The 21,744-nt window shown below is 43.3% G+C and overlaps 1 protein-coding gene across 1 annotated transcript in view; it reads left to right on the top strand.

The window, feature by feature from the left end:
- The window catches only part of unc5db (unc-5 netrin receptor Db), a gene marked incomplete at both ends in the record, with an annotated part of 422,972 nt that overhangs the window by 149,395 nt on the left and 251,833 nt on the right, over nt 1-21,744 (top strand).

A 21,744-nucleotide genomic window follows, 5' to 3' on the forward strand; every position in this document is an offset into this window, starting at 1 on the left:
TGACTGGTTTGCACACCAATAATACAGTGCAATAATAGAATAGTAGAATAGATAGTAAAATTATGCAATAGAATGGCCAGAGTAAAATAGTGCTACAGTACAATCAACAGCGGGGTGTATTAGAAGGCTATGGTGAAGAGGTACGTTTTTAGCTTATTTCTGAAAATATTAAGAGATCTAGCTTCCCTAATGTCCATAGGTAGTGTGTTCCATAACTTTGGTGCATAGTTAGCAAAGGCTGCATCCCTGATTTTCTTTAGACTGTGGCTTGGAACCTTCAATAGACCAGTAGTAGATGATCGCAATGTTTATACTTTGTATATAAGGAGGAGGACCTTGAAATCAATTCTAAATGTTACCAGAAGCCAGTGTAGGTTACTTACTTGTAACTTCGGGTTTGATCCAAGGAGTAAGTTGCCCCATATTGCTCTGTAACATTTCTCTTTTTGTTATAGGACCGACTAGTAGGATTTCAGTTTTGCCCTCATTTAATTTTAGGAAGTTGTTCGTCATCCATTTGTTTATTGCTAAGAGACAGGCGGAAATGGAGTTTATAGCTGTGTGATCATTTGGTTCAGCGGAGATGTACAATTGTGTGTCATCTGCATAACTATGGAAACATACATTGTGCTTTCTAATGATGTCTCCTCAATGTTCAATGTTCAATGCAATGTTCAATGCAAGTAAAGCACTTTAAACTTTAAGTATGACTAAATGCTTTCTTGACTATATATATAGTAACTGTTCCAAAATGCATAGATTTCTATGTATTTTAGGGGTTTGGGTGGCTAGCTCTTTTTAATATAAATGTCAGATTGTTTTATTTATTTCATAGATTTCTATGCATTTCAGGAGTTTGGGGGGCTGGCTCCCCAAAATAATTAAATAACATAACCCTAACCTAACCCTAAAACCGAAATAAAGTTAAAAAAAAATTGTAACAAAATCCACCCATTTTCGCCCACAAACCGGCCAAAACCGGCCAAAACAAGTTGGAGTCTTGAGTTCTTCAAAAAAAGGAAAAGTTTTTATTATTTTTTTGGTTTTTATTTTATTTTTAATTTTAATTTTTTATATATATACTTACAGTTCGAGGGTTGAAGAACATATTTAGTATAACAGCGAACATATATAACAACTCTAATTGTAAGAAATCTGTGTTTAAAAAAGGCTGTTTGAGACAGAAGTCTGATCCTCTCCACGGAGTCTTGCATGTGAATAGCTGCGCGTTGAGAGGTACGCCCACACTGTATTCATATTCAGATTCACTGATACTGAGCCCAGCTAACATTCACACAGAGACATTAACGTTAACGATGGACGCACAGAGCTTGTCAGCTGCTCTCAACAGGGGAAGAGAAGGAAGAAATATTGACATTCAACAGGGTAAGTGTATTTATGATTGTATATTGTATTGTATATGTAGATGTAGATGTATGTTTTGTGTGGTGTGTGTAACTACAATCGGATCTACAGGACAGAAAAGTAGCGATGTTAATTTCAAACGTAATTCAAGTATTAACATCATGAACATGTCACAACGGCATGTAGAATGTATATTATCATCAATACGTTAGTTTAGCAATAGGTTCAAAGTGTCTAGATAGTTTAAACTTTTCGATTTGGCCATTCTACCCGCGAGGGCGTCCATTTTGGATATTTTGGGAATTGTAGTCTTTTTGCGGCCATTTTGTAATGCACATCACTAGCGTTGGAATTCTTGGAAAACTACACTTCCTGAAGGGATCTGGGGTTCAAGGTTCATAGTTCTGTATGAATTTCTTAACGCTTATTATTCGGGATAATATAACACAAAAGTAGGGATGTCCGATATTATCGGCCGACCGATATTATCGGCCGATATCGGCAGTAAAATGTGATATCGGAAAATATCGGTATCGGTAAAAAAAATAAAAATAAAATAACATTTTTTTTTTCTTTTTTTTTTTTTAACATTTATTTAATCTTTATTTACCCAGGCAAGCAAGTAAGAACCAATTCTTATTTTATTTATTGTCAAAAGTATGCATGTTGGTTTAAAATGTTCATTTTTACTTTTTTAATGATCATATTTTGCACAGATAATGCTTACATTTAGAAAGCCTTTTCAATGCATCCAGTGAAATTATTAGTTACCTGAAATTATTCCGTTTTTTGGGGGGGAAACCCTGCATATATCGGTATCGGTTGATGTCGGTATCGGTATCGGTATCGGAAATTGGAGTTGGACAATATCGGAATATCGGTATCGGTAAAAAAGCCAATATCGAGCATCCCTACACAAAAGTTTTTGACAAATATTGAAAGGCTTTCAAGTTTCTCTTCCCTATTGTTAACATGTAGGAACAATTAGATTTGAAATTAGTTTCAAAACGATTGCACATGTGGTGAAAATAAAAAAGTACATGTTATATTCAGTATGCTTGTATGCCAGTGGTGATGCTCCAAACAAAATGTTGTTGTACCAACAATGCCAATAAAGATTCTATTCTATTCTACCAATCTAACAAAAACACATTGTCTTTTCAGGATATCGGTTGTTGGTCAGAGATCCTTCGTTCGGTTGTGGAAAGCACTTCTTCTGCAGATAATGAGCTCAAAACCCAGGACAGATCTGTGTTCTCAATGCTACACCAACCATCACCAATTAAGTCAAGCCGCGGGGAAGCCAGATAAGCTGCAGGTGGAGAAACTCCAGGTGTGTACAGTCTACTAATGTACAGTCTCCTCCCCATTATGTATGAATTGAAAATGGGGGACCCTGATGTAAACAAGACAAACGACTTTCTCTGGTCTGCATCCCCTTGTGTGTATTGACCCGTTCACGACCACACTACAGAAGGTTAACCTTTCACTACTACGCTACAGACGGTTAACCCTTTCACCACCACACAAGAAAGGGTTAACCCTTTCACTACCACACTACAGACCGTTAACCTTCCACTACCACACTACAGAAGGTTAACCCTTTCACTACCACACTACAGAAGGTTAACCTTTCACTACCTCACTACATATGGTTAACCCTTCCACTACCACACTACAGAAGGTTAATCTTTCACTACCACACTACAGATGGTTAACCCTTTCACTACCACACTACAGAAGGTTAACCTTTCACTGTACTAATGTACAGTCTCCTCCCCATTATGTATATATTTTCTGTTAGGATCTCTGGGTAACAGTACTGTATATTTGCATATCATTGTCACAAATGTTACAGTACTATACTATCAGGGGAGGAAACAAACTTTTTGGCTTACCAGCCAACTGGCGAGTAGATGGTTTATTTACCAGCCAAACTGATTTTTTTTACCAGCCAAAAATAAATCGCTAATTGTGATAATTACTTCTTTGTATGTCTTCGTCTAAATTGATTTTCAATCATAGTAATAATCACATCGTGTCTCTACTCTTTTAAAATATTTATTAGCATAAAACATTAATAAGTGTCTCTCTCCACAATAGGCAGGCATCGTGGACATCGTGAGGAAAAGCTCTGTGGTGAAAGGAGTCAATATCCCTCAGCTTGTGGGACTGGAAGATCCCAACGTCTAGAGCACCTCAGAACAAGACTGTACAATGTTAGATACCATGGAGAAGACACATGGATGTAGAGAGCATTCCGTATACATGCAACAAGAACAGAGAGACACACACACACATAGGTCACTTTGAAAAAGACACTTTAAGAAAATAACTTGTTGCGATTGTTGCATAGTGCATATTGATGGCATTCCCCCAGGCCATCAAATCAAATCAAATCAAATTTATTTATAAGGCCCAACAACACACGTTAATGTCCCCATGGGCCATACAGGTCTTCTTTAAACAAGTCAAGAAGAAAACATAACAATAAGTCAAGAACAGAACAAGGACACCATAAGGTCCAACAAATTTAAAATAAATGCAAATAAATGAAAGAATGCAAGCACTCCCAGACATACCCCACGCGAAGGTAAGGAAAAACTCACTAAAACCTAACAATAGGTAAAAATCAGAGTCTTGAACACTGAACTCTCCACACACAAGCACACATGAGCACACACACAATACACACACTGTACTAGCAGTCAGTTTAACATGAACACACACACACACACACACTCATGCTGCACACGCTCACACTCATGGTCACTTTACACAATGTATGGTCACTTTAAAAAAATAAAACAAGAACAGGAGTGGTTCTTGTATAGTAAATAGATGTAAAGCTTTTGTAAACTCATGTACATATACCTGATATGTCTTACTCTTATTACTTGTATTATTGCACAAATGTCGCATTCTCATCCTATTGGATTCTTATTATTGCATTCTTGTACTATTGTTTTATTGCACAATCGTAGCGGGCATGACTGTATGCCCTGGTATGTATGTGATGAATAAACTAAATGTCACTTTAAACAAAATGGAAAGGTCACTTTAAAGGAAAGAACCGATGTGGTTCTTGTATTAGTTTAGATTATAGTAGTATAGCATAATGACAGAGTTGAAACTGTATATTGTATTAGCATGTCTATTTTTATCATGCACATCTTATGCCTTCTTATTACCTGTTTTTTATGTCTATTTTATTATTAGTATTAGTGCACAATCGATGCGGGCATGACCACCCGCATTTCACTGTATGCCCTGGTATGTATGTGACGAATAAACCTCTTGAATTGATTTGATATCTCTGTCTGCTGATTTGTCATGACATTATAATATTTCTATTACATACTATTATCATACCACTGCTATTACATACTATTATCATACTACTGCTATTACATACTATTATCATACTGCAAGGGGGGGGGGGGGTGCGTGCAGATAGGCTGTCTTCACATCCATCTGATGTTGAATCAAATTGTCCTCAGCTGCTTTCTGCACCACTACCCTTACACTGGTCAGATTGGCTGTGGGGGAGAATGTTTCACCGTAGTCTATCCCCTCCCCCTGACTGTAACCTTTAGCTACAAATCTCGCTTTGTACTTGTCGTGGCCTTCAATACCCTCCTTGATTGAGTACACACATTTCCCTCCCACTGTCTGTCTGCCCTCTGGTAACTTGGTTAGAGTAAAGGTGTGGTTGTCCTCTAGGGACCTCATCTCCTCATCCATTGCTCTCTCCCATTTACTTGATTCGGGGGACACTATGGCCTCTTTAAAGGTCTGAGGTACCCCACACTTATCGGCCGATATTGGCATTAAAATGTGATATCGGAAAATATCGGTATCGGTTTTCAAAAAAAAAAAATATATATATATATATATATTTTCTTTTACATTTCTATAACCTTTATTTACCCAGGCAAGCAAGTAAGAACAAATTCTGATTTTATTTATTGTCAAAAGTATGCATAATGTTATGTTAATTCCACAACAAGACATATGTAATGTTTTTTTTTTTATCTGTTTCCCCCTCCTTTTTCCTCTGTTATTTTTTTCTCCCATCCCAATGTTAGTCGTTATGCCAATTCCCAATCCCCTTCCTGGTCGCTGCGCAACTACCCCCTACGGTCGGTCTGGGAGAGTGGAGGCTATCACATGCTTCCTCCGACACATGTGTAGCCAATCAACCGCTTCTTTTCACCTGGCAGCGCGGACTCTCACTGAGAGGGTGTAACGTGTGGAAGGATCACACTACCCCCCTTAGATCCTTTCCTCGCTGCGCAGTCGCCCTGACCGAACTGTAGGAGTCGCTGTTTACAACGACCAGGACCCACCCACCAACTTTCCCACCCCTAACACTGCCAATTGTGTTAGTATGAATGACCAGCCAAGCTGGTAGCAATGCCGAGAGCTGGGCTCGAACCCAGCATCTCCTGCACTAGTGGCGAGCGCCTTGCCCACTGCGCCACTTAGCCACCCCCGAAGACATATGTAATGTTAATTACCTGAAATTATTAAGTTTTTTGGCGGGGGAAACCCTGCATATATCGGTATCGGTTGATATCGGTATCGGAAATTAAGAGTTGGACAATATCGGTATATCGGTATCGGTAAAAAAGCCAATATCGAGCATCCCTAGTGGTAAGTGTACTGTCATCCTCATCACTTCCTCTCCGGGCATAGTCTGTCAGATACTTTGGGGGTTTGTGTTCCCTTGGGGGATACCTCCCACTGCTTGGGGCACGTGACGTCACCCTCGGGTGCTCCTTGTCATCGCCCTCTGAGGGTTGCTGACTGTCTGTCTGCACGACCGTGCTAAGTACACTAGGCTGAGGTGTCTCTGTTTCTTCACACCTTACTCTGGAGTCCAGCTCTGGCTCCTCTGTCTGTGTCTCGTTCTCACATACAGATACAGCCGGTAAAAGTCCTGGAACAGCTGTTTGCCTGCCGTTATGACGTCGTTTGGCATGGTTAATGTTAACAATGACCAGCGGGGGCGCTCTCATACAGCTGGTGACAACTGCCCGACGCGCCAGCTTTTTGTTCATTCATTGGAGGAGCTCCGCGCTGGACTAAGCTCGAGTTCCATTCAATTCCATTACAGCTGGTGACTTCATTCATAGGATGCTACAACGTCCTATGTCTACAGACTGCATGAATGAATGTTGCTGAATTAAAGAATGAATAAGTTAAACGTGTCAATTCAGCAGTCAACGTGTATATATTAAAACGTGTCAAATCTAACTTCATTAGACGGCCGACGTACGACTCTCTTGTCCATTCATTTCATCAGAAGAAAGCGTTAGTGTAATGCTTCTTGGTAACAATAAGTTTGTGTACGCAATGTTGCTGAATAAAATAATTAAACCGTTAAGACCTGTCGAATTAGCAGTCAATGTGTATATTTTGTGTAGGTTGCTAGTGGAGGTTCATATAAGGGATATATAATGGATATTTTTTGTCTAGTACCGTGGTCTAGTGGTTAATGCCCATTCCTTTCAAGCCGACGCCTGGGGTTTGGATCCCAGCGGGTCTAATATATATATATATTTTTTTTGCTACCCAGGATTGTTGCGTTTCGTTATAAAAACTATGCGGTGATAAACAAAAAACTAATCGCAGTATGCAAAACGTGCGGTTCGAGGATCACAGATGTACTATGGTGACAGATAAGGGGGGGGACCCTGATGTAAACAAGACGAAAGTCTTTCTCTGGTCTGCATCCCCTTAACAATTGTGTGTATTGAGCTGTACTGTATTGTACCCATTCTGCAATCTGTTAATACAGTTTTCAATTAATGTCAGACGTCCTCTCCATAAAAAAAAACGATTGAATTGCTCAGAATTTTAAATTATGTCCCCAATAGGACATAATATTAATATTATTCCCCAGTATGACACAATAAACACAGAATGAATGCCCCCCCCCCCCCATAAAAACATACTGCCAAATTACTTCCACCCTCATCTCCAAAACAGTTGGCGTGAACAAATAATACTAGAGACAGAATGAGTTTTGCTTATTTTTTTGGTTTTTCTTTTAATCAGTGAATTATATTCCCATCCATATCCCCAACTTTGTGATTTTTACATACTGATCAGACGGAGGCAGAATAGCCTGCACATACATCAATGCATCTCTTGTAAGATATGAATTGCGGCATACATTTTCCCAAACATGGTGCTGTTGGCGTCAAGCACAGGAGGTGAGGGGTGGATTGTCACCACCTGTTTAGCTAGGGCAGAGCGCATGTAGAGGGCATAGAAGAACCAGACGAGGCTGAAGATGCACAGGCCGATGGAGATGTTGATGAACACTTTGCCCATGTCAACCTTCTTCTTCTTCTCCTTGCGGTGCCGCTATATATATCAACAACAATCATTCACAAATAATAGACCGATGGCATCCAATGTAATAAAAAAAGTCAATCAACGAACTCGATTCTTGTACCGGATCTCCTCCCTGGTAAACAAGAATACCCTGAAGACTCTGGCAGGAGCACTCATTCAAGGGTACTACGACTATGCTTGCACCTCATGGTACCAAAGCACCTCAAAGGCACTAAAAACCAAATTACAAACATCTCAAAACAAACTAGTCAGACTACTGCTTGACCTGACTTCTAGAACCCACCTCACCCCTGCACACTTTGCCAACCTAGGATGGCTTAGAGTAGACGACAGAGTACAGCAACTTGCAATGGGCCTGGTCTACAAGATACACTACACGACCAAGGTACCCATGTACATGTCAAAATACTTCCCAAAGGTCAGTGAATACCACGATCACAACACCAGAGGGAGCTCCACAAATCATGTAAAACCCAGATTCGGCTCAAACAAGGGACTAAACACGTTTCGCAATTATGCCACAACAATGTGGAACGCCCTACCCAAAGCTGTAAAGGAATGTAAATCACTACCCACCTTCAAAAACACTCTCAAAGAACACCTACGGGAGACTGCAATTCAAAACTGGCCCCTACAAATGTCCTAACCCAGTTGTACAATAAAGACCAAGCATGGCTTTGTCAGTATTCCAATGTACAGCCCCACCCCACCTACCCAACCTCCTCCAATGTACAGTTTCCATGTCAAATGTATGTCAGTATTCCAATGTACAGTGTCCCCCCCCCCTACCCAACCCCCCCCCCCCCCCCCCCCCCCACCTCCAATGTACAGCCCCACCCCACCTACCCAACCTCCCCCAATGCACAGTTTCTATGTCAAATGTATATACTCTTCTTCTGGATTTTTTTAGTATCACAAACAGTACTGTATTTGAAAATCTGGTATGTCATAAATGTATAGATGTAGCAGTACTGTCTATCTGTATGTCATGTGTGTCATATGATGAATTGAAAATGGGGGACCCTGATGGAAACAAGATGAAAGTCTTTCTCAGGTCTGCATCCTCTTAACAATTGTATGTATTGAGCTGTACTGTACTGTACCCATTCTGCAATCTGTTAATAAACTTTTCAATCAATCAATTCAATCAATCAATCAAAACCGGAACAGGAATGGAAAGGAAACGTCAGTGACGTCACATACTGGATTTACTACATCGCCCTCTGTAGAACACAAATGAGCAAGGGCGCACATAATAATAATAATATATTTAACACCCCCACTCGAACTTAGCTTATTGTGGTACAAAACAAAAATATATATATATATATTCTCCCTCTTTGGCCTTCAATACAAAATAAACAACAACAACAAAAAAAACATATTGGCACATCCATGCTTTTCTTTCACTCTAACTAAGTGCCAAACAAATACTGAGCAAACTTCTTCAGTTGTAGCTTAGTGGCTGGTTTTGTCATCACATCAGCAATCATGTTGTCAGTAGGACAATATTCCAAACATATCCTCCCACTATTCACAGTTTCTCTTATGAAGTGATATTTTATATCAATATGTTTACATCTTTGCCTGTTTACAGGATTCCTGGCTAGTGCAATAGCTCCTTGGTTATCATCATAAACCTTGGTTTGTGCATACTGACATCCATCAATACCCTTGAGTAGCTGTTGCAAATACATACACTCCTGTATGGCTGATGCTAAGGCCATGTATCCTGCCTCGCAGGTAGAAAGTGCAACTGTTGGTTGTCTTCTACTCTTCCATGAAATGAGAGAGCTTCTCTCACTTAGACTGGCACTACGTCTGATGCCCAGTCAGCATCACTGTGGACTATTAGGCCTAGTTCACCTGTATCATTCTTTTTAAAACATAAGCCACGGTCTGTTGTACCCTTAAGATACCTGAACACATGTTTTACAGTGTTCCAATGCTCTTCACTTGGTTCAGAAAGATGCTGGGAAAGTTTACTGACTACAAAACTTAAATCTGGTCTAGTGCATGTATGAACAGGCTACTCTAAGGCAAGCCAATAGAATAGTCTCGAAAACAAGAGATCTAATGTACATTAAACTTGAAAATAGTCTGTCTCGTCTCTCCCTCCATCCCAACAGGGGGGTAGAGTGACTAGCCTGTGTAGGTGTGACATTGGATTGGCAACCCCCCCACACACCATTGAAATGCTAATTGTTGGGGGACCCTGATGTAAACAAGACGAAAGTATTTCTCAGGTCTGCACTCCCTTAACAATTGTATGTATTGAGCTGGACTGTACTGTACCCATTCTGCAATCTGTTAAAATTTGATTTTACATTTACATTTAGTCATCTACCTATTGAAGCGTTGAGAGAAAAAGACAGCCAAGATTGTACTTTAAACTAAATTACTTTTATTTGCCTGTATTCTAAATTACATGCAATGCAAAGTAGAACTGTAATATGTACTTTCTCAGTCAGTGCTAAATGCAGTCCTCTTATGCAGCATCACTTTTCACATCAAAACAAAAGTAGAACTGTAATGTGGACTGTATCACAGGTCAATCACAAATGTCTCTCTAATCCTTGAAAACAATGCTGTTTACATAGCATTTAACATAGCATTAGTTGGGTTTTTTTATTATCCTTTGGCGGAATTATAGGTCAACGTGTAACTTTAATATTTCCGTTGGTGTACTATACTACTGCCGTCCGTCACTGGACCATGCGTGTCCCGACACCGACGCCTGCTGCGCCTGCTGTGTGCTGTGAGTGTCAGTGTTGCTACAGTACAGTCACAGTTGTCAGTCAGTCACACTTATGGTGCTCCTTGTCTTCTCTGTGTGCAAGAAAGAAAACAAGTGCTGAAGCACTGGCCAGGTAACACCTGTCATCATCTTGCATTTGGTGTCGTTGCTGTCCACAGATGAAGCGGTCAAGGAGCTTGACTCGACCTTGGTTCTCTGTTGGTCACCATCCTCCTTGGCTGCATCACTCTCCTTTTTTCACGCCGCTCATGGCGACTGATGTTTGTTGACGTAGATGGTGTAGACTGTGATGTTGAAGGGAATACAGATGGTATGTAGTCTGGGTGTGTTTGGTCATTGACCTTTGCTCCTGAATGAATGAAAACGTTATTAACAGATTGCAGAATGGGTACAATACAGTACGGCTCAATACACACAATTGTTAAGGGGATGCAGACCAGAGAAAGACTTTCGTCTTGTTTACATCAGGGTCCCCCATGCGAGTTCTCTCTCTCTCTCTTGGATCAAATAACAAACTCAGCAAGGCCAACGGCTTCTCTGTTACAGTGGGTGACAATATTGTCACAAGGAAAGATGAAATTACCTACCTGGGTTCCATCCTAGAGGCAAATCTTTCCTGTGACAAAATGGCAACCAATGTAATAAAAAAAAGTCAACCAACGAACAAGATTCTTGTACCGGATCTCCTCTCTGGTAAACAAGAATACCCTGAAGACTCTGGCAGGAGCACTCATTCAAGGGTACTACGACTATGCTTGCACCTCATGGTACCAAAGCACCTCAAAAGCGCTAAAAACTAAATTACAAACATCACAAAACAAACTGGTCAGACTACTGCTTGACCTTACTCCTAGAACCCACCTCACCCCTGCCCACTTTGACTACCTAGGATGGCTTAGAGTAGACGACAGAGTACAGCAACTTGCAATGGGCCTGGTCTACAAGATACTGTACACTACACCACTAAGATACCCATGTACATGTCGAAATACTTCCCAAAGGTCAGTGAATACCACGACCACAACACCAGAGGGAGTTCCACAAATCATGTTCAACCCAGATTCGGCTCAAACAAGGGACTAAACACGTTTCGCAATTATTAAAATGATAATACTTTTATTAATATTAATTAGGCTACTGCTGGCCATTCATCAAGCGAGACATTGCTGATTGTTTATGTATTTTATAAGACAAGACTACAGCAGCCGTGTATCTTGGATGTAATGATTGATTGATTGATTGATTGATTGATTGATTGATTGAAAGAAAATTAACAGATTGCAGAATGGGTACAATACAGTACAGCTCAATAAACACAATTGTTAAAGGGATGCAGACCAGAGAAAGACTTTCGTCTTGTTTACATCAGGGTCCCCCATTTTCAATTCATCATAACATGACATACATGACAGATACAGTACTGCTACATCTATACATTTATGACATACCAGATTTACAAATACAGTACTGTTTGTGATACAAAAAGAGTCTAAAAAAGAAAGTATATGATAACGTTAGCACACTGTCGATGGCTCATTGATTTAACTGTACACTGTAGCAAGCCAAGTTACTATGGGGGACCCTGATGTAAACAAGACGAAAGTCTTTCTCTGGTCTGCATCCCCTTAACAATTGTGTATATTGAGCTGTACTGTATTGTACCCATTCTGCAATCTGTTAAATAAAGTTTTCATTCATTCGTTCATTCACTTACCGATCTTTGTGCACCTTCTTACAGTAGTTCAAGTGTCGAACGAAGTTGGACGTTGCATGATTGCATCTCCATCTGTGATCCTCGAACCGCACGTTTTGCATACTGCGATTCGTTTTTTGTTTATCACCGCATAGTTTTTATAACGAAACGCAACAATCCTGGGTAGCATTTTACATTTCGCCGTTCGGAATGAGTGAACTCAGCTGTAACATGACTTCCTGACTGTGCATCGCTCGTGCTATCGCGCAACGTGATTGGTTGTTTCAAAGTGCCCTACTGTAAAATATGCCCTACTTTGTTTACTTGTTTATTGCACAATGTCGCTCTATTGGTTGGATTCTTATTATATATTATTACTATTGTATTATGCACATCGTTGCGGGCAATTTCATTTTATAAATAAAAAAAAATATATATATATTTGACCCGCTGGGATCCAAACCCCGGGCGTCGGCTTGAAAGGAATGGGCATTAACCACTAGACCACGGTACTAGACAAAAAATATCCATTATATATCCCTTATATGAACCTCCACTAGCAACCTACACAAAATATACACATTGACTGCTAATTCGACAGGTCTTAACGGTTTAATTATTTTATTCAGCAACATTGCGTACACAAACTTATTGTTACCAAGAAGCATTACACTAACACTTTCTTCTGATGAAATGAATGGACAAGAGAGTCGTACGTCGGCCGTCTAATGAAGTTAGATTTGACACGTTTTAATATATACACGTTGACTGCTGAATTGACACGTTTAACTTATTCATTCTTTAATTCAGCAACATTCATTCATGCAGTCTGTAGACATAGGACGTTGTAGCATCCCATGAATGAACAGGTTTTAACTGGTTAATTATTTTATTCAGCAACATTGCTTTAGACATATGGTATGGTATTTATTTTAGACAACAAAACATATACAGATCGTTATACAGTATACTGTGTAGGACGTTGTAGCATCCGTCTAATGACTTTGCGCCTCCTGGCGGCATAAAATAGAACAGCAGCCTGGGTTCCTAATTCATTTCAACGACGTGATATAACCGTGCGCACGTCGCGGCAAAGCGCCCAGGGATACTAAAAGCTTCATCTGTATTGTCTTTGTGACAAACTTGACTAGCCTGTGTTTCTGCACTCCCCCTTTACCGGGATAATGAACTAGGAAAGCGGGGCTTCCCTTGTCGTGCCCTACAAAGAGTCCTTTTTCACACCTGGACTCGAGCTTTCCTCTGTCCTGCAGGTAAGCATAACACACTGATCCAAATTGGTGCATTCTAGCTAGATTACACTTCTTTCCTGTCAGTGCTGTATACGGGGTGGTGCCCGTGTGCTTATTAAAGCACCTGTTTCTGGTGTAAGCGGCTTCTTGCACCGCATAATGCCATAGACAGTAAGTTACTGTCTACTAGCTTACACCTAGCCATTTCGAAAAGAGTGCGCCATTCCCTATCTGCCACTCCGTTCTGGTGTGGGGAGTATGGACATGACATCTTGTGTCTTATATTGTTCCTTCTCAACTGTGATTGGAACTCTCTGTTTGTGAACTTGGTTCCGTTGTCGGACCTCAAGCATCTTATGTTACCATAAGGGGCTACGTCTGCCAGGAATTTCTCCGTGGCCTGGAGTGTGTCACTCTTTGCTTTGAGAAAGTAAACAAACACTGCCCCTGTGCACACATCTGTAAAAGACTGTACATAGCTAAAGCCTCCTATGGACTTGTTTCTTACTGGACCGGCTAGATCTGTGTTGACTAGCGCAAGTGGTACCTTTATTTTTTCTGTGGGATTTCTGTTTCTCGATTGAGTAAACTTCCCCTTTATGCACACTACACATTCTCTGTCAGGTCTACGCCTTTCACCGTCAATGTGCATGCCTTCTGTCACTGCTTGCAGTTTCAGTAAATCCTCGTAATTACAATGACCCATAATCTCATGCCATGTCTGAATATCGTGACTGACAGTCACGTTACACATATCATTATTATTACACTTGTCGTTGTCATTACACTCTGTTTGTAGATAATACATTCTCTGGTACACCTCCCTCCCCATCAACCTGGACCCTCTGAAATTTGCATATCGCCCCAACAGGTCCACGGAGGACGCCATAGCCCATGTGCTGCACACAGCAGCATCACACCTGGACAAGAGGCAGGGGAACTATGTGAGAATGCTGTCATCGACTACAGCTCAGCATTCAACACCATAGTCCCCTCCAAACTCATAGCCAAGCTCAGGGACCTGGGCTTGAACTATGACCTCTGCCAGTGGGTCTTGGACTTCCTGACGGGCAGACCCCAGGTGGTAAGAGCAGGCAACTGCACCTCCTCATCCATCACGCTCAACATAGGGGCCCCCCAGGGCTGTGTTCTGAGCCCCCTCCTCTACTCCCTGTACACACATGACTGCGTAGCACAGCGGAACAACAACACCATCATCAAATTTGCTGATGACACAGTAGTGGTGGGCCTGATCTCTGCCAACGACGAAAGGGCCTACCTGGAAGAGGTAGAGAACCTGTCACAGTGGTGTCAGGAGAACTGCCTCTCCCTGAACATCAGCAAAACAAAAGAGATGATTGTGGACTTCAGGAGGTCGGGGGTCAAGGACTACAGCCCCCTCAGCATCGACGGGGCACCGGTTGAGAGAGTGAACAGTTTCAAGTACCTCGGAGCCCACATATCCGAGGATTTGACATGGACCACACACATTGACAGTGTTGTGAAGAAGGCACGACAACGCCTCTACTTCCTCAGGCGCCTAAGGATGTTCCAAGTCAGTCAGAAGATCCTTAGGAACTTCTACTCATGTACAATAGAGAGCATCCTGACTGGCAACATCACCTCCTGGTTTGGGAATAGCACTGCACAAGACCGTAGCAGACTACAAAGAGTGACACGTTCAGCCGAACGCACAATTGGAGGGGGGCTTCCCACCCTCCAGAACATTTACAACAAGCGGTGCAAGGGGAAGGCTAAGAGAATTATTAAGGACTCGAGCCACCCGAACAACTGCCTCTTTGAACTGCTGCGGTCAGGCAAGCGATACCGGAGTCTTAAGGCGAGCACAGAAAGACTCAGAAGAAGCTTCTATCCCCAGGCCATCAGGCTGCTAAACGAACAATAAACACTATGCAACAACCATCAAATGCTCACAGCACACACACCCACACGCACACACTCACTTAAACAAACAAACACACTGCAGCACCCACTCTCCACACTTTAGATCACACAAACACACTTTATATTTATTGATAAAGGATTTGCACTACAACTCGTACACCTACTGTAAATTGTACCTAAATTGCACCTCATCCTATTTCTGCCTTGCACTATATAGTATTGTATATTAGTACACTACACAGTATTGTATATTATATGGTAACTCAGTTGCGTCTACTCTGCATCGAACATTGTACATATGTCTATATTGAACACTGTGACCTCATTTTTTTACTTCTAATTTACATGCTATACTATGTTATTTTATTTCATACTTATCTTGTCTTGCACAGTCTCTGGAGCGTAACAGTAAGAAGCATTTTGTATAAAAGTATTCTGTACTTCTGTATGACAACTATTAAAGAAACTTGAAACTTGAAACTTGAAACCTCTATGTTAAATAGCGTATTGTTAGACTCTACAAGAAAAATTTCTCTCTTGCGCCAACCCGTAGGTGCGCTTCCCGTCTGCCAGCTCCATGCTGTGTCTCTCCGGGTGGAAAGTGTTGTCAAAGTTCTTGAACCGACTCCTGCCGTTGATGACGTGGGACGACGCACCTGTGTCCACGATCAGTCCCTTCCTTTGGGCCTGCTGCAGCTGCGTTGGCCTGGTGACGTATGCTGTCTGCGCCCCGAGGATGAAGCCCTCTTGTCCCGCTGTTCTCCAGGCGTCGCCTCGATTCGTCTCACGTCGACCATCGCCGCCATCTTGTCCACTGCCGCCATCTTGTCCACAGCCGCCATCTTGTCCACAGCCGCCATCTGGTCCATGGCCGCCATCTTGTCCATGCGCGTATCGCGCGCTCTGGTCGTGTTTCTTCATGCATGCTCTGTCTGAGTGCCTCGTGGATTTGCAGAAGCTACACCAGACAGACTTTGTGCAGTTACCTTTCCGATGGCCTTTTTCTCCGCATCGCCAACACGCCAGCTCCGTCGTGGGCCTGGTCTTCTCCCTCGGCATCGCTCGGGCCTTCAGCACCCTCTCTCCCGCCTCCGTGGCGGCTGGGTGGATATCTTCTGAGGCCTCGAAATTTCGTAACTTGGCCTTGAACTTTCCCAGCATCATGTCCGCTGAACCATGTGTTACCAGGAGTGTGAACGGTTTGTACAGCTCCGGTAGTCCCCTCATCACCATCGCCATCATTAGCCCATCGCTTGGTGCTTCTCCTGCACTCTTCAATGCCGTCGTGATCTGCTCAGCTCTGATGACGTATTCGGTCACAGTCTCGGTGTGCCCCTTCTTCAGTGCTGTTAGTGTTATGTAGAGGGCCACGACTCTGGGTCTTCCTTGCCCGATATAATGTTCTCTCAACACTCCCAGGCTTTCTCGGCCTTTGTCTTTAGTGTCGCGGAATATCAGCCCCAAGCTTGTATCGTCGAGCAGTGGTGCTAACTCACAATATGCATCTGCATTACGCTTGTCGTCCAGGGCTTGTGCTTCCGCCGTCAGGTCTCCCGTGGCGGCCGTCAAGATCGTCGTCTTCAGTCCTACACCGTGCATGCAGCATAACATGCGCTCTTCCCAGAGCTCATAGTCCTCTGCCTTAAAATTGAATGAGGGCCATTTGCTCCTCCCCTTGGTCGCCACGAGTTTGAAGACGCGGTTCTCCCCCTCGCCTCCGTTGGGCTCTGCGCGCTGCTCTCCGGGCAGGTCCGCTTGCACTCCAGCAGCAGCGCGTCGGTGGGGTCGGTGCCCCGCTTCCTTTTGACGCGCAGGATCGTCGTGTTGGATTCCATGTTGCTCTTTTGATGGTGGCCGTAGCTTTAGCTCTTGTTGGTATAGCCTTTAGCCACGCGGTGCTCCCGGCGTTAAACTAGCCTATACTTCAGCTAAACTTGCTACGCTTATTATTTCGCCCCTGCGTGATCTGGGCCCATAACCTGTTGACAGAATAGGCTATGGGGCGACAATAATATACTCATGAGTAGAGCTGCCACGATAACCGCATTACCGCGGTATCGCTGTTGCATCACGCTCACCGCAGAGTTAGGCTGAATATCGCGTCACCGCTGTTTTTTATCATAATAATAAAGTTGGCTTGCGGCTTGCGGCTCTGCAGATATACCCTACTCGGTTCCAAGCGACCCTATTGGGTAGAAGTGGTACCAGAAAAGTCATGTGAAACATTGCAGACCACTGACTGGTCAGAAGAGAGACGCGTCACACTTTGTAGCCTCAGTCTGAACAAAAACAGAACGCCGGCGCCGCCATCTTTACTGCCTCGCTAAGGATGCATTTCGTTCAGGATTTGTTTGCGACAGAACCAAGCAATAAACAAAAAAGAATGGATTCACTGTGTATTCTGCCTTATTTATTGATGAAACAAAACCGACATCAACCCAATTTACCACCGAGCGGAGAGTTTAGTGTCACAACAAGATCGCTGATGTGTTAAGTTTGTTGTTGTTAATACTACCGTCAGCCGATATACACGAGAGGTAACGTTAAACCCGGGTTTGCTTGGTAGAATACACAATGAGAGGTAACGTTAGCTTTGGCAGAATAGACGCAACGAGAGTCTGGTTAATGTTGTTATTGATTGATTGATTGATTGATTGATTGAAACTGTGTTAAACTCTGGCTTGCTGCAAGCCCTCGGACATCTATGCCCACGGAGCTTTCAGTGTACACAAGCGAGCGGCCCCGCCTGCATTCCCACACGGAGACAAACGGAGTAGTACCTGGCTGCAGTGGAAAAGGAACGAAGTACCAGGTGCCTAAAGCGGGTCGAGTCAAGTAGGTACTATGCAGTGGAAAAGCGCCATTAGACTAGAGGCAGGCTATAAGAGTAGACTACTAAAAAAAAAAAAAATGCATTCAAACTTTTTTTTTTTTTTTGCGCACTGTGCGGTAATTACCGCTGCGATAGGAAATATTTCGCAAATTCGTGCGGTAAGGAAAATATCAATACCGCGGCAGCTCTACTCATGAGGCATGGTTTCTACCTTGAGCCCTTAATCGGCATGGTTTATTATTTACATTGGTTCATAGTACAGCAGCACATGAGGTCTCCTCTCCGTGAGAGGTAGATGGGGAAGAGACAGAAGGGGGAGTCGGCATCAGCTTTTATACTCTACCTGGAGTATAACTGGAAACAGTTATGTACAGTCAGTGGAAACAGTTGTGTACAGTTAGACAGTTACTTGCAATCCTACATATAACATCTAACTTTAACAAAATGCCTGGAGTAGGAGGAAGTTATTCGATAGGCTGGCCTATCTCAAAACATTTAATGCGTCTACTGTCACTTGCACCGCACATCTGGTAGCACGTTTAAATCATATTAAAATATTTCCCAGCCAGCATCACGCTTGATGTTTCCATAGTCCTCATCAGTCTTCCTCATCAGTCGTCCTCACTGTCCAGTTCACCCCTGAGGACTGTGTTGGCTTGAAAATATTTCTTTTATTATGTGCAATTAGGGATATTTCATTTTAGTAAAACTTGTCAAGTATAAATAAACAACTGATTTCAATAAAACAGACAATTCTGAGTTAAAATGATGTGTTTGATGTGTGTTTACAGGTACATTCATTATTATTAGATTCGATTCGATTTCTACACAACTGTGAGGACTCCTATAGTGTAGTCTTCATCACTCTCCTCAAGTTTCTTTCCCTGCGTCCTCGGTTGAACAACTGTAATAGATTCCCTGTCACCGCGATGATTACCATGCGTAACGATGAGCATCGACTGATTCTGATCCACACAGAATTAATTCAATAACCACACATGTCAAGCTTAAGTAGCTTGGTGTGATTAACATATTATCCATTTCACTACCACACTACAGAGAGTTAACCCTTTCACTATCAACTACAAAAGGTTAACCCTTTCACTACCACACTACAGAAGGTTAACCTTTCACTACCACACTACAGACGGTTAACCTTTCACTACCACACTGCAGACGGTTAACCTTTCACTACCACACTACAGAAGGTTAACCCTTTCACTACCACACTACAGATAGTTAACCTTTCACTACCACACTACAGAAGGTTAACCTTTCACTACCACACTACAGACGGTTAACCTTTCACTACCACACTACAGACGGTTAACCCTTTCACTACCACACTACAGACGGTTAACCTTTCACTACCACACTACAGCATGTTAACCCTTTCACTACCACACTACAGAATGTTAACCTTTCACTATCACACTACAGACGGTTAACCTTTCACTACCACACTACATAAGCTTAACCTTTCACTATCACACTACAGAATGTTAACCTTTCACTATCACACTACAGAATGTTAACCCTTTCACTACCACACTACAGAATGTTAACCCTTTCACAACCACACTACAGAAGGTTAACCCTTTCACAACCACACTACAGCAGGTTAACCGTTCACTACCACACTACAGCAGGTTAACCCTTTCACTACCACACTACAGCAGGTTAACCCTTTCACTACCACACTACAGACGGTTAACCTTTCACTACCACACTACAGAACCGAACAGGTTAACCGTCTGTAGTGTGGTAGTGAAAGGGTTAACCTCCTGTAGTGTCGTAGTGAAAGGGTTAATATCAGCCCGCTTGTAAAGCCCATTTTCATTGTCATTCGGGTTTCTTTTTGTCTCTCTCCTCAAAAGTGATCTGTATGTGTTAATTTCTCTCCCCACATCATTTACTCAATCTGCCGTTCCTTTTTCCATAAAGGTAGTCTACGTGAAGGCATTACCTTTAACACAATGCAAATCGAACAGGGCAACCGGGGCAAATCGTATTTGGAAGGGCTAAGGGATTCGCCCGAGCGCTGCCGCGTGAACGGCACGGTGAATACATCGACATGTACCCGGTGTCCTATCAGCACATAATGCGCGGGCAACTTTTTTTACCATTCTCCCTGTGTGTTTGCTTTACGCGTGACCGCACTTGTACACGTGCGTCCATTCATTTACCGTTTATAACGGGGACAGCGGCGATGGAGAGGGGTGGCGAGAGGGGCAGGCTGATTCGATTTCAAGGGGACAGAATTAGATTTGATGGTGGGACATAATAGCTTTCATGGGCTTCTACGGCTCTGAGTGGCTTAGCGGGAGCTGCCTTGACGGGATTGAGCTCTAAATTCTTAGATGGAACCCAGGGATGGCAGGAGTACAAACGTCCTGTTTCCTCATTGTCCTCGGGTCCCTGGAGGGATCTGAGGTCTCCCTCTCTTTAACTCTGTCAGTAGAGGAGCCTGCAGTTTCCGTCGCGTGAGGCCCGAAACCAAATCTCCAAACTAGAAATGCCATCCGGTATCAAAAACTTTCCACAGATCAATGTTTCACAGCCTCTGCGTTTTTTAAATCGATGCGCTGCCACAATAAGCAGTAGCACTCTGACCTTTTGGCAGGTGCGCTTGCCAACCGGATTTGGAGGGAGTGACCTGGTGTGAGGCGTGCGCTCCTGTAGAGACGGCTGCGTGTTGGCTGCTGTGAGGCGTGCGCTCCTGTAGAGACGGCTGCGTGTTGGCTGGTGTGAGGCGTGCGCTCCTGTAGAGACGGCTGCGTGTTGGCTGCTGTGAGGCGTGCGCTCCTGTAGAGACGGCTGCGTGTTGACCTGGTGTGAGGCGTGCGCTCCTGTAGAGACGGCTGCGTGTTGGCTGCTGTGAGGCGTGCGCTCCTGTAGAGACGGCTGCGTGTTGGCCGCTGTGAGGCGTGCGCTCCTGTAGAGACGGCTGCGTGTTGGCTGCTGTGAGGCGTGCGCTCCTGTAGAGACGGCTGCGTGTTGACCTGGTGTGAGGCGTGCGCTCCTGTAGAGACGGCTGCGTGTTGGCTGCTGTGAGGCGTGCGCTCCTGTAGAGACGGCTGCGTGTTGGCCGGTGTGAGGCGTGCGCTCCTGTAGAGGCGGCTGCGTGTTGGCTGCTGTGAGGCGTGCGCTCCTGTAGAGGCGGCTGCGTGTTGGCTGCTGTGAGGCGTGCGCTCCTGTAGAGAGGCTGCGTGTTGGCTGCGTGTTGGCTGCTGTGAGGCGTGCGCTCCCGTAGAGACGGCTGCGTGTTGGCTGGTGTGAGGCGTGCACTCCTGTAGAGAGGCTGCGTGTTGGCTGCAACACAGAGGCTGTTTTCACCCCAAAAGATAAACGAGGCTGTGTGTGTCTGAGATAAGGCTGACCTCAACTAGTAGAATAGTCGACTAATCGATCGAAAGGAGCCGTAGTCGACTGCCAACCTCTTAGTCGAATGTAATAATTTTTTTTAAATACATTTTTTATAATAATTTCCAAAAAAAAATGAAAATATGTTATAATTCTTTCCAAAGGCAAAGAGGCCTAGAAGCCTGGCTAACGCTAATGGCACGCATACCAG

The sequence above is a fragment of the Notolepis coatsorum genome, assembly GCF_963971535.1.
Source record: "Notolepis coatsorum genome assembly, chromosome: 2".
NCBI lineage: Eukaryota > Metazoa > Chordata > Actinopteri > Aulopiformes > Paralepididae > Notolepis > Notolepis coatsorum.